The following is a 23,732-nucleotide window of genomic DNA, read 5'->3' on the forward strand; positions in this document are numbered from 1 at the left end:
GAAAGTATCTATGGGAGAACTCCAATACCCCTTGAATTTGTCATTAACTGCTCAGCATTACATCCTGGAAGCTGTCCATAACTGGAAATCCATTTCTCTCCCTTTCTTAAAGCTACTTCTCATACCTTAGGGTTAGATCAGTGGTCTCAAACTCAAACCGTTTGAAGGGCCACATTTTGGATTTGTAGGTACTTGGAGGGCCTCAGAAAAAAGAGTTAATGTCTTATTAAAGAAATGACAATTTAAAGTTTATAAATCTTTCCTTAATAATAATATTGTAATTTATAGCTAAAGAGACATATGATCAAGAAACTGTTTTATTTCACTTTTGTGATTATGATAAACATACCGAGGGCCTCAAAATAGTACCTGGCGGGCCGCATGTGGCCCCCGGGCCGCGTGTTTGAGACCACTGGGTTAGATCTACTCAATACGAATATGAGTGCCACTTTGCAAGGAGTCGCATCCATTTCTCATTTTCATCTGCATTGAGCAAGACTAGCTGCCACATCCCAGTACATTTACTTGCAGAGTTTGCTTCAACCATACATATACAGTGGTACCTCGGAATCCGAACGCCCAAGAACTCGAACGATTTGGAATCCGAACTTTTTTTTTTTTCTTCATTTTTACCCTGGAATCCGAACTGCAAGCAGTGCTCAGCTCAAAGCTTCCCCTCTGACACAGCTTCCTGTTTCTGCCTGGGAGGGAAGCTTTGGGCTGAACACCACTTGCAGATGCCATTGCTGATCTTGCTGTTTTGCCGCTGGGGATCCCGATCTTGCTGCTTCTGCTGCTGGGGGTCCCGATCTTGCTGCCTCTGTTGCTGGGGGTCCCGATCTTGCTGCCTCTGTTGCTGGGGGTCTCGATCTTGCTGCCTCTGCTGCTGGGGATCCTGATCTTGCTGTTTCTACCAGGTAGGCCCGATCTTGCAGAGTTTGTGGGACCAAGGAATGGATTAATCCAGTTTCCATTCTTTTCAAAGGGAAAAATTGTCTTGAAACTCGAACATTTTGGAACTCGAACGGGGTTCTGGAACAGATTAAGTTCGGATTCCAAGGTACCACTGTACTGTAAATGTGTCAGTTCCTCAACAATCTCTTCCTGTCTCCTAGTAGATGAGAAGGGAATTTCAAAAAGTCTTCACTGTAAATTTATTTTATTTTTTTTATAACTTTATATTTATTCAGTTTTTCAAATTTCAAACAAGCAAATCAAATTCTTGCATACAGATTTGTAAAAATTATTAACAGAAATTATAAACCTAATATCACTTAACCCAGTGATTTAGGCTATTCCTTATTTAATCCACTGTATTTAGTCCACCATATTGAGAGAGATCTAGGAAAAGTTATTAGTGGAAAAACTCTTATTCAAACTAGAAAGCGGCAATTATCTGCAGAACCTACAGCCGGTTATGACAAGTTATACAATTTCAGCTACGAGCACTACTTGCTCTTTTGATTCTATAAATCTTAACAGTTGTTTAGGTTCAAAAAATAGATAATTCTTATTCTGATATGTAACAAAGCATTTAACAGGAAATTTCAACCAAAAATTTGCTCCTAGGGCAAGGATTCTTGGCCTCAATGCCAAAAATTCCTTTCTCCGCCTCTGAGATGTTAGACATATCTGGAAATATATGAACATTGGAACCTAAAGGCTGATCATTTATAAGATGAAAATACAATCGTAATACATATTCTCTATCACTTTCCAAAGCTAGAGTTATTAACAAGGTTTTCCTTTCTGTTATAACCTCTAAAGAGTTTTCCAGAAAAGTTGTTAAATTAGTATCCTCTTTATTTTCCCCTTAAATCTCATTAGGAGTTAACACTTCCACAGGTTTCTTTATATGAAAATAATTGGCCCTGACAATAAGTTGCAAATTTTCTGATGGAATAAGCAAAATTTCTGTAAAGTACTTCCTTGCCTTCTCCATTGGTGATATTAAGGGGCATTTAGGAAAATTAAGGAGTCTCAAGTTATTTTTCCTTAATTGGTTTTCAAAGCTTTCCATTTTCCATGCAATAAGTGTTCTTTCCTTGACTAATTCCAGATCCAAAGCCTTCATTTTACAAATTTTTGTCTCCTGTTTATCTATCTTTTCATTTATATCTCTAAGGGCCAAACCTTGTTGCTCCACTTTTGAGTGGATAGTCCCATATTCAGTACTTAGAGTGGAAAAAGACAATTTGAAGTTGGCATCCATAACTGAGATAGCCTGCCATAAGGCCTCCATGTCTATTTTTTCCGTCTTCTCCAACACCCTAAATGAAATCTTAATCCCACCAGAAGCTCCTCTCACCTCTGCTCCACTGTGGGATAACTGTTGCTGTTCTCCAGTCACTCCAGCTCCCAATGAAGTTGATGCAACTGACCCTCCGTCGCTGAGGCTCGAAATCTCTTCTCGGGGCATCGATTCCTCAGACACTCCCAACACTGGGTTGCTTCCGGGTTGAGGTGGAGGCTGCCTTTGCTCTGGGCTTAACAGCGCCCGAGCTTGTGAGCCGAGCTCGCCCGACAAATTCGGGCGTACCCCCGAAGTAGAAGCTGCAGATTCACCTGGTCGGGTAAAGGCTCCTACAATAGTAGTCTGCACAAGCCGTTGTGGTGCCACTATCGCCGCCGGAAGGTTGCCGCGAAGGGCTCCTTTCCTCTTACCCATAATTAGGCAAGAGGAATGTTGTTATGAACGCCGCCAGAACCGAATGACGGAGCTTCCTTCTCAGGTGTCCGATCCCATCGCCATCTTGTTTCTCTCTCTGTGTCTTCACTGTAAATCTTTAATATTTTTGATTTATTCCATATTCCCAGCAGTTTATACAGTAAGAATTGTCAGTAGAAAATTACTTTGATGACCACTTGCCAGTAAATGATGGTAACATACAAAACCAATTTCATAAGCAGTTGCCATACTGCCCCAGTGTGTGAGATGAGTGGTGCTGCGTTGTGATGTCTGTGGTGCTCCCTGGAGAAGCCCATGGAGGGTGAAACCAGTTGGAGCAGAGTTACATCACCCTTGATAAGAGTAAAGGTAGATTATAGGGATGGGATTAGAGGTAAGTTACAAAATTAATCAGGGACCACTGTTCAGGCACTAGGCCTGATGGGCCGCTGCGGGAGCGGACCGCTGAGCAAGATGGACCTCTGGTCTGACTCAGCGGGGGCAACTTCTTATGTTCTTATGTTCTTAAGTAGTTGTTGATTTTTTTTTTTTTAACTGAATATTCAGTATTTGGCATGTCTATGTAAGATTTCTTCACTTCTGTTGGCATTGTTTGTGAGGATACTTTTAATTGTTTTCAAAAGATTTTTGAGATGGGGATATTGGTGGATCGATAAAGAGTTGCTTATGTTTTTCTGAAGATTTTTGTAGTTGGTTTTGAAGATACATAAGACAGATATGACTTTTTGGAGGGAAATATTTTCAGCCTTGTTGTGGGTTGGTGGGTTCTTCTTTTTTAATCATCAGATTTTTGTATTTTGTTCCAAAACATAAGCAATTTATCTTAACCATTTTGATCCATTGATATTTTTAGACATTTATTTTTATTTTCCTTTTTTTTTAATGAAGTCTTTATTGATTTTCCATCACTAACAAAAAGTGCAACACAATATTCATATCAGTAACAATAACAACTAAGCACTTAAATTTGATCAGTAGCATTGCAACAATATAAGCCCTCCCCCACCGCACAATTACATCAAGGGATCACACTAAAGATATATCCCTCCCTCCCCCCCTGAATGTGTTTGAATTATATCAACAAAAAGAAGGATAAAAGAACTATAACAATTGTACAAAAGACGTCAATGGACCCCAAACTAAGTTAAATATCTTAGAAAGTCCTAGTATGTCGACATTCATTTTCTCATACCTATAGCTTAAACATAAGCTCGCCCACCAAAAAGAAAAATTAAGTCGATCATTTAGTTAGATTGTGAGCCTTTGGGACAGTTAGGGAATTTCCAAGTACCTATCTTATTTATTTTTATTTATTGTATCTTTTAATGCATTCATTTTTGTAAACCGCTTAGAAACCTCATGGTTATTAGCGGTATATAAGAATTAAATTAAATTAAAATTAAATGGTTGTTTAAGCTGCCCGTAAGCAGAACATAAACGTCCATTTCGCCAAGAATTTTAGAATCGGCAGATCCTGTTCTAAAATACTAGCGGAACTTGAAACGTTGCAACCTGGATGTCTCGATTCCAATTTGAATCAAAACAGATCTCAATCTACCTGAAATTGCTTATACAACTGTCCATCTCTGAACCTCTGAGGCTTTTTTTTCCTCCATTTCAGGTAGATTGAGATCTGTTTTGGTTGGTGTTGCTTAGCAAGGTTTTGATCTCTTGTTGTGTGAATTCCAACATCCTTTCTAAAATGCCGCTCTAAGAGAATATCAATCTAATTAACCTCGTTCTTAAGCACTATTTGAACCCACTTTCAACAATGATCCTGATGGATTTGACTATGCACAGTTCTAATGGCAATAGCATTCCCTTGTACCTTTCAATTTTGCATACAGATTGTTTCAGTGTCCAAACTATCTTCCCTATTATCATCATACAATGAATACTTTTGAATTTTGATCTCACACACCAAGCCTGTCTCACTACTAGTAGTTACGTTTTCTTTCTCTCTCTTAAATATAGCCAAATACAAAGAATCTTCTATCTATCCATCAGTGTTTTTTCTGAAATTACTTTCTCCTTAGTACAGATTGCCAGAACAGTTGAGACAGAACACAATTCTCCAGAAACTCTTTCAGCTTCACAGTTGTCAGATTTTATTAGATATATTAAATTCTGCCAGTCTGATAAATATCCCAAAGAATCATTATTTAGCTAAGTTCTAAATAACAAAAAAGATTAATGTGGACTGCAGTGTCTTCTCGCTGGCTGTGTGATGCATTCTTAACAACCCATTTTGAGACGAACTCCAGGAGTACTTTTTACTTGATGACTTTTTCCTAGTGTTAAAATGTACATAGGCTTTTGCCCTAAAACTCACTATAGGTACAAAGTATGCATGGTCATCTGTGTCTGTTTACTCGGCTGGAAAAGCCCAGGTATAGATTTGATATAGACTGCAGTCTCCATATGTCTTGTTAAGAACATAAGAATAGCCATACTGGGTCAGACCAATGGTCCATCAAGCCCAGTAGCCTGTTCTCACGGTGGCCAATCCAGGTCACTAGTACCTGGCCAAAACCCAAAGAGTAGCAACATTCCAGCATCTCAAAGAAGAGCAACATTCCAGAGCTGAGATTGTGATGTCATAATGCCTCATTCTACAGTGCCTCAGAACCAACCTCATCAGTGATGTTACAATGGCTTGATTGTCTTATACTTGGCTCATGTAAGAATATAAGAATAGCCATACTGGGTCAGACCAATGGTCCATCAAGCCCAGTAGCCTGTTCTCACGGTGGCCAATCCAGGTCACTAGTACCTGGCCAAAATCCAAGGAGTAGCAACATTCCATGCTACTGATAGAGGGCAAGCAGAGGCTTCCCCCATGTCTTAATAATAGACTATGGACTTTTCCTCCAGGAATTTGTCCAAACCTTTTTTAATACCAGCTACGCTATTTGCTTTTACCACTACCTCTGGCAACGTGTTCCAGAGCTTAACTATTCTCTGAGTGAAAAAATGTTTCCTCCCATTGGTTTTAAATGTATTTCCCTGCAGTTTCATCGAGTGTCCCCTAGTAACATAGTAGATGACGGCAGATAAAGACCCGAATGGTCTTTGTCATTTTTGATGGAGTGAAAAATCGATCCACATGTACCCGTTCTACTCCACTCATGATTTTGTAGACTTCAATCATATCTCCCCTCGGCCGTCTCTTTTCCAAGCTGAAGAGCCCTAACCGTTTTAGTTTTTCCTCAAACGAGAGGAGTTCCATCCCCTTTATCATTTTGGTCGCTCTTCTTTGAACCTTTTCTAGTGTCCCTATCCCCCTCTTTTACTAAGGTGCGCTAACCGATTAGTGCATGCTAAACGCTAACACGTCCATAGACTAACATGTACGTGTTAGCATTTAGCGTGCTCTAAATTGATTAGCACGCGCTAATCGGTTAGCGCACCTTACTAAAAGAGGACCTATATCTTTTTGAAATAAGGAGACCAGAATTGAACGCAATACTCCAGGTGAGGTCACACCATGGAGCGATGCAGAGGCATTACAACATTCTTAGTCTTGTTAACCATCCCTTTTTTAATAATTCCTGGCATCTTGTTTGCTCTTTTGGCTGCCACCGCACATTGGGCAGAAAGTTTCATCGTATTGTCTCAGATCAGATGTGCCAAATATAGTAAAGGTACAATCGTATTCTGTGAAGAACAATATTATATAAATATACGTTGTAAATAGTTAAAGTAGGGGTTCATTCACACAAAAAGTAACAAGAACAGGACAGTTGACCAAATCATAAATAAACGGAGAAAAATAAACCTCAATTGTGGGTCGCCGGGACTACACAAGTACCCAAAGCTCACCACCTCATCACGGGTTTATAATGGTTGAGAAAGTTATCCCTTCAATGAGACGAGGAGACATTAGAAAGTTGTTATGGCAGAAGGAACAACAATGGATAAGTTGCCTCCACACTATAGAACCACAAGGTTTAAATTCTGAGCACGAGTGGCAACCTTTTTTATGAATTTGAGGTTGATTTTCTTGGATTTAGTGTTTTATGTGAAGTAGTAATGTTTGACCTATGACTCATCGCGTTTTTGCGATGATGTCATGACGCCCGACTCCATTCTGTTTTTAAACGAGTCGGGCGTGTATCTCGGTCTGAGGGCCATTTTGAGAGAAACAGGCCTCCCGGTATACAGCTGACAGCGTGGAGATAACCTGGTGTAAACGAATCCCCTGAAGTAGCCTGCCTTCAGGCGAAATAGAAGATCTTTTCTAAAAGGGACGAAGATGTTTCTTCAGATGAGTGTTTGACTCTCTTATACACGCTACTATGCAGGTTTTATAGCCACGCTACTAGACTCTGTTTTGAATTTATCTACAGCTGTAGCTGATTGCCACACATATAGTTAGTTTGGGGCAGTTTCACCTATTTATAGAAAACTATAGGACGTTGAAATTCAAATCCTTTGAGAATGTTTTGAAACTATTCTTTTAAAGAGATGTTGAAGTATGAAAGTAACTTATAACTGTACGGAGTTTTTTTATAAACCCGTGATGAGGTGGTGAGCTTTGGGTACTTGTGTAGTCCCGGCGACCCACAATTGAGGTTTATTTTTCTCCGTTTATTTATGATTTGGTCAACTGTCCTGTTTTTGTTACTTTTTGTGTGAATGAACCCCTACTTTAACTATTTACAACGTATATTTATATAATATTGTTCTTCTCAGATCAGATGTGCACATGTCCCCAGAATCACCTTCTCTCAATGTGGCTAAAAGCAGGCACATTGTCTACGGATGACTTTCCTTTTAGCAAAATTGAGGGAGGGCAGTTTTCAGATAGCTAATTTACATTGGCAAATCACTTTTCACTTAAGTAACTGGCTTGGAAAATTGTCCTCATCCTGTAATTGCATGACCATGGAATGTCAAATTGTCATTGAAAAATATAGTAACATAGCAGATGATGGCAATTAAAAATCAAATTGGCCAGTCTGTGATAGCGTGAGTGAGAGGTGGGCACAGAGCTTCCACAAGTACAGCCGATGCTAGGAAGTTCTTCTTCACCCAACGGGTGGTGGACACCTGGAATGCACTTCCAGAGAGTGTGATAGGACAGGGTACGGTATTGGAGTTCAAGAAGTGATTGGACAACTTTCTGAAGGAAAAGGGGATAGAAGGGTATAGATAGAGGGTTACGTAACAGGTCTGGACCTGATGGGCCGCCGCGTGAGAACATTATAAGGCAGAGTACGGTACTAGGGTTTAAGAAAGGATTGGACAATTTCCTGCTGGAAAAGGAAATAGAAGGGTATAAATAGAGGATTACTGCTCAGGTCCTGGACCTGTTGGGCCGCCGCGTGAGTGGACTGCTGGGCATGATGGACCTCAGATCTGACCCAACAGAGGCACTGCTTATGTTCTTATGTTAACTGAATTCTTTGCTAATGTGTTCAAACCAGATGTGCTGAAACCTGGCACTTCACAGATGTGGTAACTTAATAAAGCTTCCTGCAAGTCAAGTTACAGGCTTCACAAAGGACAGGTTCTTCAGAAAGGATCAGGACCCTCACACTATTCCAAAGAAAAATTTTCCTACCTTAGCCAGTCTCCTTATACTTTATACACAGGAGGCCATTTTCTATATATGACGCCTAAAAACATCTGTGCCAAAAAGGATGGCGCTTAGCATAATTCTATAAAACTCCTCCAAAGTTAGGCGCAGTTTTTAGAATCATGTGTAGCACCTATGCACTTGACTAACATTTATGCACAATCATTTATGCCAATGAAAACGAGGCTTAAATAACGGCACCTAAGTTGTGTGTGGATCAGGCATATTCTATAACTTTTAGGAATGCCGACGATCCATGTTCCTCCCTTGGTCATGTCCCCTTTTGAGATTCACACACTAGAATTTACGTGCACCACTTTATAGAAAATGCTTAGAAAGTTATACTCGTAAATTCTTACTAGTGCCTATTATTACTCGTTAATGGCCAATTATCGGTGCTGATTGGCTCAATATTCAATTAATGTGCCCGCATATTGGCAGTAAGCACAGATTTACACACCAGACCAGGTTGTGGAAATGTATGTTGGAGGGCTGCACCTGTTTTCCTTAGGCCTCTCTGACTGGCTGTGTTCTGGGGTTTAACATAACAGCATCGTACTTATAAACCACATAACCATAAGTTCAATGCAGTTAACAAAAGATTAATAATAAATAACATTAGAAGCATATAAATTATTTCACCAAGTACTTTCAGAAAATATAAGTTTTCAATTGAGTTCTAAAATGTTTGTAAGAACAAGTACCACGCAACAAAGGTCGAAATTTCCTATCATAGAAAGCAGCCTGGAATGCTAATGTATGATCCAAAGATTTCTTACTTTTACAACCATGAACAGATGGAAAAATAAACAAAGCATGTGATCCTCTTCTGTGTTTATATAGATTGGAGCAGTACCATACACGACTTTATAACAAAGACAACCCAACTTAAACAAAACACGAGCCTCCACCGGAAGCCAATGCAACTCACGGTAGAAGGGCGTTACATGGTCATATTTCTTCAAACTATAAATCAATTTCACTGCTGTATTCTGAATTAATCTAAGTCTAGCCATCTCTTTCTTGGAGCATGTTAAGTAGACTATATTACAATAGTCAAGAAAACTTAACAACAATGATTGAACTAGAAGTTTTTATCTGCCTTGACTGAACCACACCCTCCCTGAAAAGCTATGGAGAGCTAGGTCCCTTAATGTGGCCCTGTGAAGGAATGTGCTTAAGAGAGACTGGCAATTTCCTATACATTTCATCATGTATGTTTATTTATTCATATACTACTTATATATATATATCCATGGGGATCATAAGTGGTTTACATGGAATAGTGGTGTTTTCCCCTACTATCCAATTTACCAAGATATTTCTTCAATGGTTGTAAACAAGTTTATTGTCTACTATTAAAATTAAGAAGAAAGGGAGGGGGTATCTCCAGTCACTACTGCTTTTATATGGGCAAGAGGGATAGGCAGGGGATTTCTTATCAGGATTCTCTTTCTTGTTTTGGTTTAACATAGAGCTTTAAAGAAAAGGGCTGTGCAACATTTGGTCAAGTAATTTACAGTTCAGAAGGGAGTAAAGATGGCACTGGGGGGGGGGTCCTATGCCATTCTTCCAGGCCACTCGCTTGTTTCACTCCCTCCTCTTATTGGACAAGCATGCTGGTCCACTTCTGATGGCCTCTCTCTATCCCCATCTCCTTATACCTGTGTTGGGGCAACAAACAGACTGATTGACTGACTGACCTTCGACAATAGGTGGCATTGCCTGATGTGAAACATGCCTAAAAATGAGACAAAGATGCTTTTCTGTTTCTTTTTTTCATCTTAAAACAACTTATTTGTAGTGATAGAGGTGGTAGAAAGCTTGCTATATGTAGAAAGTTAATTGGTGAACAGATGTCATTAACATTCAGTTCCATTTTATAAATACTGTAGTTGTTTGGTTAGAATGTACAATGGTACTAAATTCATTCATATCATGATAGGGGTGAAGAATCCTATCTTTTTCTGAAGGGACCACTTCCAACTTCCCTACCCCCAACATTGGTGTAATTTCACTGTCTAGTTTGGGGGAGCAAGGGGTAGGTAGACCATATTAGTGGTGGGGAGAGGAGAAACAATTCAACAACAGTATTTAGAACATTTAGGAGGGGTAGTCTCCCATGACCCCTCCCACTACACCAGTGGTCTCAAACATGCGGCCCACCAGGTACTATTTTGCGGCACACGGTCTGTACTAGTGCTGCCCGCTCTTTGCAGTGTCCTCCGGCTTCCCCCGCTCTTACCTTCAGATAATTACCGCAGCCTGCAGAGAGGATCGCAGGTGCTGTAGCGCTCCTTGCAGGCTGCCGTCGTCCTCAGAAGCATGGTCCCTCTGCCGCAATCCTGCCCCTGACATCAGAGGAGGGGCAGGACCGAGGCAGAGGGAACATGCTGTGGAGGCCAATGGCAGCCTGCAAGGAATGCTACAGGACCTGCGATCCTCTCTGCAGGCTGCGGTAATTATCTGAAGGTAAGAGCGGGGGAAGCCGGAGGACACTGCAAAGAAGGGGGGAACATGCAGGCTTTCGGGGGGGGGGAGATTTATGAACTATAAAGAGTTTAACCTCATGCAAAATTGTCATTTCTTTAATAAGACATTAACTATATTTTCTGCGGCCCTCTAAGTACCTACAAATCAAAATGTAGCCCTGAAAAGAGTTTGAGTTTGAGACCACTGCACCACGCCTATGCCTCCCATTTACTAATCAGCTATAGCTGAGCGATGTGGGCAAGAGCAGCAAAAGTATTCCTGTGTCTCAGTAACTGTCTCCCTTTGTCGCCCGCTTCACTGACCAGACAGAATGACAAATATCAGCTCAGATTTTTTATGCAGATTCATTAATCCATGCTATGATATCAGGGATTACTTCCACTTTACAGAATGCTACATATTAGAGACATTTTCTCCTGCTTCTGCCTGTAGCATTGCCAGATGCATACAGCACTTAGTTTGCCAGTAAATCATTTCCACAGTTAACATACTTTATTGCACAGTTTTGGAATTACCAACTATGAAAACTTCAGACAGGTTTGGGGGCATTTTTCAATACAGTCAACAATAATTAGCTAAAAAGCTGAATCTGTTTTAAAAAAACCTGTAGCCCAGGTCCTCAGCACATCAACTAGAATGGCATGTGTTGATTCCATGTTTATATATTTCATACCATCTTTACTTTCATTAGTAATTTCATAAAATAATGTGAAGCCAACAGGAAATTAATATTGATTTAGGCCACTTCATGTCTCCTTGGCACACCAAAATGTCTCCCTAGGCCTTGCTTCATTAGCCATACTGGGTCAGACTAATGGTCTATCTAGCCCAGTTTCCTGTTTCAAACAAAGGCCAATTCAGGTCACATGTACCTAGCAGAAACCCAAACAGTAGCAAGAGGTGACTTCCCCCACATCTGTCTCTATAGCAGACATGGACTTTTCCTCCAGGAACTTGTCCAAACCTTTCTCAAACCCAGCTATGCTAATCACTGTAACCATATCCTCTGGGAGCAAGTTCCAGAGCTTAACTATTCTTTGAGTAAAAAAAATATTTTCTCCTATTTGTTTTAAAAGTATTCCCATGTAATTTCATTGAGTATTAAAAGGGTACTAAAAGAACTCAAACATGAAATTGCTGACCTGCTGTTAATGATCTATAACCTGTCGCTAAAATCATCTGTAGTACCTGAAGACTGGAGGGTGGCCAATGTTACACCGATTTTTTAAAAGGGCTCCAAGGGAGATCCAGGAAATTACAGACCGGTAAGCCTCAATTCAGTGCTGGGCAAATGGTAGAAACAATTATAAAAAATAAAAATGTGGAACACATAGACAAACATGATTTAATGAGACGGAGTCAGCCTAGGGAAATCTTGCCTCACCAATTTGCTTGACTTCTTTGAATGTATGATAAAGGTGGACAAAGGTGGATAAAAGTGAGTCGGTTGATATAGTGTATCTAGATTTTCAGAAAGCTTTTGATAAAGTTCTTCACGAGAAGCTCCTAAGAAAATTAAAGTGTCATGGGATGGCTGGCAAAGTTCAGTTGTGGATTAGGAATTGGTTATCAGATAGAAAATGGAGGAGAGTAAACAATGGAGTGCCACAGGGGTCTGTACTAGGACTGGTGCTATTTAACTCATTTATAAATGATCTGGAAATTGGAACGACGAGTGAGGTGATTAAATTTGCAGATGACACTAAACTGTTCAAAGTTGTTAAAACGCATGCAGATTGTGAAAAATCGCAGGTGGACCTTAGGAAATTGGAAGACTGGGTATCCAAATGTGGACAAATGCAAAGTGATGCACATTGGGAAGAATAACCTGAATCACAGTTACCGGATGCTAGAGTCCACCTTGGGGATTAGCACCTAAGAAAAGGTTCTGGGTGTCATTGTAGACAATATGATGAAACCTTCCGCCCAATGTGCGGCAGCGGCCAAAAAAGCAAACATGATGCTAGGAATTATTTTAAAAAAGGGATGGTTAACAAAACTAAGAATGTTATAATGCCCCTATATCGCTCCATGGTGTAACTTCATCTGGAGTATTGCGTTCAATTCTGGTCTCCTTATCTCAAAAAAGATATAGTGGCGCTAGAAAAGGTTCAAAGAAGAGCGACCAAGATGGTAAAGGGGATGGAACTCCTCTTGTATGAGGAAAGACTAAAATGGTTAGGGCTCTTCAGCTTGGAAAAGAAACGGCTGAGGGGAGATATGACTGAAGTCTACAAAATCCTGAGTGGAGTGGAAAGGGTACAAGTGGATCGATTTTTCACTCCGTCAAAAATTGCAAAGACTAGGGGACACTCGATGAAGTTACAGGGAAATACTTTTAAAGCCAGAGGATGTGGTAAGAGTGGATAGCATAGCTGGTTTTAAGGAAAGTTTGGACAAGTTCCTGGAGGAAAAGTCCATAGTCTGTTATTGAGAAAGACATAGGGGGAAGCCACTGCTTGCCCTCTATCAGTAGCATGGAATATTGCTGCTCCTTGGGTTTTGGCCAGGTACTAGTGACCTGGATTGACCACCGTGAGAACAGGCTACTGGGCTTGATGGACCATTGGTCTGACCCAGTAAGGCTATTCTTATATTCTTATGAGTGTCCTCTGGTTTTGTACTTTTTGAAAGGTTGAATAATCAACTGCCAAGGTGTCCTTGTCTTATGTATTAAAAAGGCTGCAAAAAATTTGATTGATAACTTATGCAAATCACATGTAGGCAAGAGGTCATATTGAACTGCTGCAACATTTATGGCAAGCTGAGATAAAAAAAAATCATTACTCATAACAATTTGTATATTTGCTTCCAGAACAATTGTCCCTGGTAATCACTTTAATCAAATCGAGCACTGATAATAATCTAGAAAAGTGATGGGTTCTTTCTGGAAGGTAGATAGTGATTCACCAAGAATAGTCATAGGGCCCTTTACCAAGCAGGACTAAGTTGCGACAAAAATTCTCTTTGCAAAAACCATAATTCCTTCCCTCTGCACTGTTCCCCCACATTTTTGTAATTCCTTAAGGAGTTCTTTTACTAAGTGGGGGGGGGGGGGGAATTTATCAAAAAACATTAGGGCCTTCACGTGCAGTAGTATGTAGTCAGTGCTTTGCAGGGATTCGCTGAATCCCCTAAAGGCTGAAGCAATTGCAGCTACAGGCTCCCAGTTCAAGCTCTTTACATCTGTCCTGAGCTCCTGCTGTTAGAGGATTAATTCTTTGGGAGTGAATCCTGCAGCCTAAACCCCATCCCCACCCAGAAACCCACCAACATTAAATATAAAACCTTTTTATTAAAATCATCCTGAGCACTGTAAAGCCCCCAATCTCACCCAGAAACCTACTTTTTAATATAAAAAATGTTTAAATATAATGTTGGTGGCTTTCTGGGTGGGGGTGGGCTCTACCAGCGTGCCCAGGATGATCTAAATTTAAAAGTTTTTATTTTTAATGCTGGTGTGTTTCTGTTGGGGGAGATAAGATGCTAGGGGGAAGGATAGGGCACGGCTGACACTAGACTACAGGGAGGGGTGGGGAGGGGGTAACGAAGGGTAGGGTTAAGTTGATGTGGTGCTACAGAGAGGGGTGGAGGAATAGAGAAGGGTAAGGCTGATTCTGTGTGGTTGGGGTAATAGCAAGGGAAGGGTAGGGCAGATGCAGGGCTATAGGGAGGTAAGGGACATAGGAGCCAGCTCTGCGTGTGCTGTGAGTGCTTGAGCACCCCCAGTAATTGAACAAACTCCTTGACTTTGTCCAGAGAGAGGTAATTTCCATTGGGTTTAGTACCGCTAATCTATCTATATATATAAAATCGGAGGTATGTATGTGTGTGTGTATGTATGTATGTGTGTGTGTGTGTGCCGCGATCACGCAAAAACGGCTTGACCGATTTGAACGAAACTTGGTATGCAGATCCCTCACTACCTGGGGTGATATGTTCTGGGGGTCTCGCGGCCCACCTGCACACGTGGGCGGAGCTACAATGGCTTGACCGATTTGAACGAAACTTGGTATGCAGATCCCTCACTACCTGGGGTGATATGTTCTGGGGGTCTCGCAGCCCACCTGCACACGTGGGCGGAGCTACAAACAGAAAATCAGATTTCACCCATTCATGTCAATGGAAAAAATGTAAAAAGCTGCCATTCTCACAGTAATTCAAAACCGGCTTGACCGATTTGAACGAAATTTGGTATGCAGATCCCTCACTACCTGGGGTGATATGTTCTGGGGGTCTCGCGGCCCACAACTCTATGTTGCTTGCTCAAGGGTGGGTTCACCCAAGAATTTATATGTTCTTGCTCCAGGAGGTGAAACTAAAATTGTTGTTTATAATCACGTTTTGCGTTAGTTGTATTGTATTCATTTTGTCAAATATTTCACATTATAATTTGAATATTGTACTTTTTATTAAGCTGTAAAAAAATAATTTCATTCACCACTATAAAGTATCTTTATTTGAATCCATTTACAGTGTTATTGCTATAATTAAATACCCGTGCAACGTCGGGGCATCAGCTAGTAATTTTATAAAGTTAGTCCTATGGTGGGGGGGTATGGCTGATTCCAGGTTACAGGGATAGATGGGAGGGCAGGTTAAGGCTGATTCTAAGCGGATGGGGGAGAAGGGTAGTAGTACCTGGAAGGGAAGAGCTGATGCACCAGAAAGGGGAAGACCAGCCATTCTGAAGAGGCAGGCATGACAGAAGGGGGCATTCATCTTGCTGTCTTCTGAATAAGGTAAGGGGTGGGTTGGGGTGTGAGGGGAGTCTTTGTGGCAGAGGCAGGAGGGAGTAGGCATCCCTCTTGTCGATATTCAGGGTGGGGGGGTCGGCTGTGTGTGGGTCCAGATGGCCAATTGTTTTTTTGTTCACATGGGAGGGGGCAGCGTGACTTTTTTTTTTAAATGGGGACCAAGTGAATTTGTCACCCAAAATTTAAAACTGTATCCACATATCTATAAAAGTTAAAAAAAAGCTCATATCGATGTGGGACAAAAAAGCCCAAATGGATCCTTGTTGGAATCAGGAATCAACTGTATAATTCTTAAGTAAAGTCTATTAAAGAAATTAGAGCAGGTTGTATGTCAATACCAGTATGAGTTCATTCACTTTCAGTAGTTAGCCATACTGTGTGTGTGCATAGCATAAATAGCCAATCTTCCATTCAGGGCTTCATCGCTTGCTCTTTGGGCAGCTTGATGAGCAATGCTAATGCAGCAGTCACAAATAGAAGCACGAAAAAATTATAACTGAGCTTTGGTGACCTCTACTGGCCAGTCAAAAGCTTTACAGAAAATACCTCTTCCATCCACTAATAACTTCATGAGCAAAGGAACTGGACTTTCCCAAAATCCATCTGCATCCAGCTGCTTATCAAGTTCAGAATATTCATCTCATGAATTTAAAAAATATTTTTGGAAATACTAGAAAACATGACATATAGGAAACAAAGTGGGTTTTCTGTCCATTAACAGCGAGTATCATTGGCCATTGCTGATAATGCACAGCTCTTTTCAGCTTATGTTAAGAATTTATGAAAGCATATTGCAGTCTAATAACCCTAAAAGCATCCATATGCTTTTGTGAAATAATGCAGTTTTAATTGTGCAGACCCAAAAAGTATTTTGTTCATTTTAACAATCTGATGAAAGACAATTTTCAGCAGAAAGTAGCACAGATCATTTGCACCACCACATGGCTGAAGATGGTAATACAGAATATTGTTTTGCTATGTCACATAGCAGAATTTCTAAGGGCAATTTTTAAAACATGAAAATGTATTACTTTAGCAGCTTTATTGAAATGGCACTGAATTTTCAATACTGGTTCTTTGCATACATTTGGTTTGTCTCTCAAAAGTTAAAATTGTTAAGTGTTTCACAAAATCAGATCTTTATATTAATTTTTCTAAAGCCAGGCTTTGGTGGTCATTTTCGAAGCCTATGGACATCTCAGAGGGTAGAAATGAATGTCCATGTGCTTGAAACATCTGAATTTTGCAAAGGCATAACATTGCACTATGTTCAGAGAGAAAGGGGGGCATGTTCTGGGGTATTAGGGGGGGTGGAGGGGGGACTATGGAGGACCAGAAATCTGGGCATCCAACAATAATTAATGAAGGATAAGAAACCACTATGTCTAAAAGAAAGGACATCCTTATTTAGACCTGTTTCAGGAATATCCAGGGTGTCAGGTCAAAAGTGCGCCGGGACAAAGGCGCACCCAGACAATTGAGCGCAGCGCGGAGGTGCGCGCTGCTCAAAATTAGTTTTAGGGCTCCGATGGGGGTGGGGGGGCGTGGGGAGGAAACCCCCCCACTTTACTTAATACACATCGTGCCGTGTTGTGGGGGGTGTGGGGGGTTGTAACCCCTCAAATTGTTCTGAAAACTTAACTTTTTCCGTTTTTAGGGAAAAAGTTAAGTTTACAGTAAAATGTGGAGGGTTACAACCCCCCCAAACCCCCCATAAAGCCAGCGTGATGTCTATTAAGTAAAGTGGGGGGGTTCCCCAACAAAACCCCCCGTTGGAGCCCCTAAAAACTGTAATTTTCTTTGGCGTGCGCCTCCGTCTTGCGCTCAGTTGTCGGTGCGCGCCTTTATCTTTTACGCCATTGTCTATGAACCACATCCAGAGCTTCTTTTACTAAGGTGCGCTAGCATTTTTAGCGCACGCAGAAGATTAGTGCGTGCAACCCTCACGCTAAATGGAAAAAACTAATGCCAGCTCTATGGATGCATTAGCGTCTAGCATGCACAGCATTGTGCATGCGCTACGCACATGTTAAAACCTCTAGCGCACCTTAGTAAAAGGAGCCCCCAGTTTCATCCCCTAGAAAGTAAGATAGTGTGGTTTATGAACTGTATAAACAAAGGTATTTTAATTGAACAGCTAGCCTCCTTAATCCCCCAGTGGTTGCTGAACCCCTTCCTCTCCCCTGAAAGTAAAACTGCAAGGGAATACAAGGCTATATGACAGCTTTAGGTATTTTGGGTAGGGTTACCAGATTTCTTCGGTTAAAAAAAAAAGAGGACACATGGCCCAATCCCATTCTGCCCCCAGCTCCACATGGACCTCATCTCTTCTTCCCTGAGCTTAGGGCCACACTGGAGGGCTTCCGAGCATGCACGGATGTGACACAATGACATCACACACATGCATGTGATGTCATTGTATCACATCCATGTATGCTCAGAGGCCCTCCAGACAACAGCATTCCAAAAGCCAGACAAACTGCTGGGTTTTGGAAATCTGTCCAGGCACCTGGATAGTCCTCTAAAGCAGGGGTGTCAAACTCATACACACAGTGGGCCAAAGTTAAAAACATGGATAAAGTCTACAATTGAGGAAGTTTTTCCTTCTCATCAGATATAGCGATGAATAGGGCACAGGTGACGAATGGAATATGGTGAGAGGGAAAAAGAGATAGGGGACTAAAAAGATTAAAATGCTAAAAAGCTTAAAACGAAAAAACTACAAAAGGATTAAAACCTAAAAGGGACAAAATGAAATACTATGTGAATTAGCAACATATGTTTGAAAAAGTGTAAAATTATAATCATAATAAAAACCATTACGTGAAGCAGAGAAAACAAATAGGAATACATAAAAAACACTAGCACAGAAAAGAATGAGTACCAGAAAACAAAACGCCAAAATTAGAACATGATAAAAAAAAAAACAACTATATACAACAAGGGATTCAAAAGAAGAAAAAGTGATGAAAAAAGCAATACTTACCAAAAAAGCAATTGCAAAAGAGTCCAGTGCTACTGTGACACAGTGTGAGACTGTGAAGAGAGCCAGAGAACACTGCTGGAACTTGTAAAAACATCAAACGTGACGACGTGCCTAATGGGGACGTGAGCCGATTGGGTCAGTAAACTGTCTACAAGTGGGCCAGCTCTAGTAGACATTTGGCATTTTCTTGTGGGCCAAATATAATTACGCTGTGGGCCAGAGTTTGACTCCCCTACTTAAAGAGAAGACATGTCTGGATTTTCCCTGACATCTGGTAAGTCTAATTTGAGACATTGTTAACAGAAGAGGAAGCAGGTCTGAGAACTATATGATCTGGGTTTAAATCCCACCAACTTTTTTTTTTTGGTGAGCCCTCAAGAAACGGAAAAATACCTATTGCACTTAAATATATGGCATCTGCAAGCCTGAAGGCTATTGAGGTGGTGTACATTCAGGTACAGTATGTTATGTTGTTTATTCAGGTTTTCTATTCCACCTTTATCTATTCAGTTCATGGTCAGATTACATTACAAGAGGTTGAATCAGTTACCCAAGAAGTTACAATGGACAGTTTGACACAGACATTCAACAGAGTTGCTAGTAGAGGTAGATCAGTACAGTTATTAATACAGTTGTCATAGTTATAAAAACAAGCAAACACAGCACAAGCCCCTCGAAAAACCAAACAATATAATCTCACTACACTTTCGACCTGGTTTACAGCACAGCACAACTACTCATGAAAGATCAGCAGAGTCCACAAAGAGAAGTACTAAACATTCCACAGGCATAGAGTTCCAGAACAAGGCAGAAAAACCCACAATTTGCACATCAGCAACACTTCTTCTGTGAAAATTATTAAGAGGAGGAAAAAGCCTCAGATCCCCCAATCCACCAGACCGAGAAACTCAGGTGAAAACAGGTGGAGTATAATAAAGTCACTGGCATAAAAAACTGTCACTGGCATAAAGTCACTGGCATAAAGTCACTGGCATAAAAAGTCACTGGCATAAAAAGTCACTGGCATAAAGTCACTGGCATAAAGGGTATAATAAAGTCACTAGCATAAAAAACCTCCTCAATAATGTTTCAATAGAGAAAAGCCTTGTGCAATGCAAGTGGGATATATTTTGCCTTGTATCTGGACCCCCTATGATCTGAAAATGATTTGAAAAGCCAAATTCTATTGAGTAAACAGAAAGACACCGCACATCGACGGTGGAACTCTATGCCTGTGGAATGTTTAGTACTTCTCTTTGTGGACTCTGCTGATCTTTCATGAGTAGTTGTGCTGTGCTGTAAACCAGGTCGAAAGTGTAGTGAGATTATATAGTTATAAAAACATACATAGTTAAAAGTTCAAGTAGGTCATTGTTGGCTCATCTTTATGTCCCGGGAGTTGCATTAGCAGTTTAGAAATGGGTATTTACAATTACCCATTTCAGTTACTTCAGGGTTGGTTCCCTGTCTTGGTACAGAAATGCTTTTAAAAAGTTTTCTGAACCTAAGATAGTGGTCACAAGATCATAGTGTGAATGGTAGTTGGTTCCAGCATTTTGCTAATTGATATTGGATGGAATATCAATGGTGGGAATTTTAAGTGGAAAAGATAGGTAGAATGTCTGTTGGAGGCACCCTGGCGTAGGAAAAATGGGCATGGAGCTGGTGGGCAGTGGTGAAAAATGCGGCACATGATCTTTAGGGGATGAGAGAGGGAGAAATGTTGGATGTGGCAGTAGTGGGGGTGGGAGAGATGCCCCTGGATCTCTCAAGACAGATGGACAGTGAGAGAGAGAGGGAGACATGTTGCCAATGGGAGTGGAGGAGAGAGGAAGAAAAGGACTTATCGAGAGACAGAGAGAGATGTTTGGGGAAGGGAATGAGATCCGGAGGAGATGAAGTATGCAGGAGGCAGAAAGAAATATTGGATGCACAGTCACCAGACAACACAGGTAGGAAAAATGATTTTCAATTTAGTGATCGAAATGTGTCAGTTTTGAGAATTTATATCTGCTGTCTATATTTTGCACTATGGTGACATTGCATATCTTAAAGTAATCTGCCTTGACCTCTTTGAGAGAAAAACCCAAATATAAATGATAATTAAGATTTTCTCTATGTACAGTATGCTATGTGTTTTTTAAAATTTTGTGGTTACCATTATGTATTAATAAGATTATATTGTATGTATATGAAAAATGGCTAGAAAAACATTGCATTACAATTAGTACTATTATTATGGGGGTGGAGTCAGAGGCGGGATTGGGGTGAAACCTGGACTGGGTCTAGGAAGGAGCCTGGGTGGGAGTACTTGTTTGATATTTGTTAGAGTGATGACTTAGGGGGTACTTGGCTTGAAGAAGTTGAGAAACACTGTTTTAGAGCAAAGAATTAGTGTCACATTACAGTAGTCTAGTTCAGATGGGATTGCAATAAAATTTGGAAAGCCTTTGTTTCAAAGTATTTTCTGATGGATCTTAGCTTTCTCAGCACAAGGAAAGCTTGTTATTGATTGTATATGGCTCTTCATAGATAGGTGGTTATCAATTTCTACTCCTAAAAGTTGGGATTGTAGTTCTAATGGAAAGTCTGTATAGGTATTCTTCTGTTCCTGGAGGACTCAAAATTAGAAAACAACCCCCCCCCCCCTTCTACATAGCCGCGCTAATTGCTGTGGTGCGGTAACGGCCCTGAAACCCATAGAGATTTAAAGGGCTTCGAGGCTGTTGCTACGCAGCTTTGTAGAAGAGTGGTAAAAAGTCCAAAGTAGGATTACAGTCTACTACACTAACCACAAGGCTGACCTGCTGCATGGATATCCGTATAGCTATTTTCTGTTTGTTTGTTTGTTTTTAATATATAACTTTTTATTGACAGTGGTAAAGAGAACCCATATCCTTTGTTTTCCTTTGTTCAAAATTTGGACTTTTGTTTGTAAAATGGATATTTATGCTGGATGTTTACAGTATATAGTTGTCCATCTCACGTATTTTTGAACAGACTGTATCCTGTTCAAAAACACTTATGAGATGGATATCCGTAAGGGACATTCTGACTTGGATGTCTCCATCCTGACACATCCTTTTAAAAATGTCCCTCCATGCCTGTCAAGTCCGTGACAGTAAAGAAGACTGAGCAGGCATGAAACCTGGTATGGATCAATGCTTCTCAGGAAAAGTTAAGACAGGTTCTTACCTTACTCAGAAGGCTCACTGTTCTTTTTGCGGTAATGTATTTCCAGTAGTAGCAGGAAAGATGGGGGAAAGGCAGGAAGAAGCAAGTCTCAGAAGGAGTTTTAGGCAGACTTGCTGGAAACCAAGTTTTCTGGAAGTTTCAGGCACAATCTCTATGCTGGAAAAGAAAGGCCCAGATGCACTAAAGCCGGTGGTCATCACTAAACCTGTTTTAACAGCTTTAGCAATAATCACATTTGCTAACCTGATGCAGAAAATGGCTCACTGTGTGGCTTTCTGCATGATCGCTCATTCCCCGATCTGACCATGCAGATAAGCTCATTAATTTTGAAATGCTATGTAAACTAGTAGAGCAATTGATGCTCTTTAACATGGCTTCCCGATGCACTAAAAAAAGTGATTGCTTTTAGCGATCCAAAAATAAAGCGACTGGTCAAAACCAGTCGCTTACCTATCTAACCTTATTTTTATAATGGTCACAGATGCTGTGCAATGTTATACTTTATTTATTTATTCCATTTTCTATACCATTCTCCCAGAAGAGCTCAGAACAGTTTACATGAGTTTATTCAGGTACTTAAGCATTTTTTCCTGTCTGTCCCGGCGGGTTCACAATCTATCTAATGTACCTGGGGCAAATGAGGGGATTAAGAACATAAGAACATAAGCAGTGCCTCCGCCGGGTCAGACCACAGGTCCATCCTGCCCGGCAGTCCGCTCCCGCGGCGGCCCAAACCTGTCTGAATCACCAGAAGGGGCTCCCTTGCCACCTTGGTTTCTCATTGAAGTCCTATCTTCCCATCGAAGTCCTAACCCTCCGGTCTTGCACATGCACGACCTGGTTGGGTTTCTATACTTATTACCTGGTTAGCTTTCTATACTTGTGTTACATCCCAGCTCCTCCCTCAGTATCCCACGATCCCTTTATCCCTCAGGAATCCGTCCAATCCCTGTTTGAATCCCTGTACCGTACTCTGCCTGATCACTTCCTCCGGTAGCGCATTCCAAGTGTCCACGACCCTTTGGGTGAAAAAAAACTTCCTTGCATTTGTTTTGAACCTATCTCCCTTCAGTTTCTCCGAATGCCCCCTCGTACTTGTTGTCCCCTTCAGTCTGAAGAATCTGTCCCTATCCACCCTCTCTATGCCCCTCATGATCTTGAAGGTCTCTATCATATCTCCCCTGAGCCTCCTTTTTTCCAGAGAGAAGAGCCCCAGCCTATCCAACCTCTCGGCATGTGGGCAGTGTTCCAGCCCTTTTACCAGTTTCGTTGCTCTCCTTTGGACTCTCTCAAGTACCGCCATGTCCTTCTTGAGGTGCGGCGACCAATACTGAACGCAGTATTCCAGATGTGGACGCACCATCGCTCGATACAATGGCATGATGACTTCCTGCGTCCTGGTTGTTATGCCCCTCTATGATGCCCAGCATCCTGTTGGCTTTTATTGAGGCTGCTGCGCACTGTGCAGATGGCTTCAGTGATGCATCCACCAGCACACCCAAGTCTCTCTCAAGTCTGCTGTCTCCCAACAATGCCCCACCCCAATTTGTAGTTGAACAACGGGTTCTTTTTCCCTATATGCATGACCTTGCATTTTTCCACATTAAAGCGCATTTGCCATTTGTTTGCCCAGTCTTCCAGCTTGTCCAGGTCCCTTTGCAGGTCCTCACACTCCTCCCTGGACCTAACTCTGCCGCACAGTTTGGTATCATCTGCAAATTTTATAACCTCGCACTTTGCCTCCTTTTCCAGGTCATTGATAAATATGTTGAAGAGTAACGGCCCCAGCACCGATCCCTGTGGCACACCGCTTGTGACTCCCCGCCAGTCAGAATATTGGCCCTTCACTCCGACTCTCTGCAGTCTATCCGACAACCAGTGCTTGATCCATCTGTGCACATCCCCTCCCACCCCGTGGTTCCACAGCTTCCTAAGCAGCCTTTCATGTGGCACCTTGTCGAAAGCCTTTTGAAAATTGAGGTAAATGATGTCTATGGGTTCCCCATTGTCCACCCGACTGCTTATTCCCTC

Source organism: Geotrypetes seraphini, chromosome 8 (genome assembly GCF_902459505.1).
Source record: "Geotrypetes seraphini chromosome 8, aGeoSer1.1, whole genome shotgun sequence".
NCBI classification, from domain to species: Eukaryota; Metazoa; Chordata; class Amphibia; order Gymnophiona; family Dermophiidae; genus Geotrypetes; species Geotrypetes seraphini.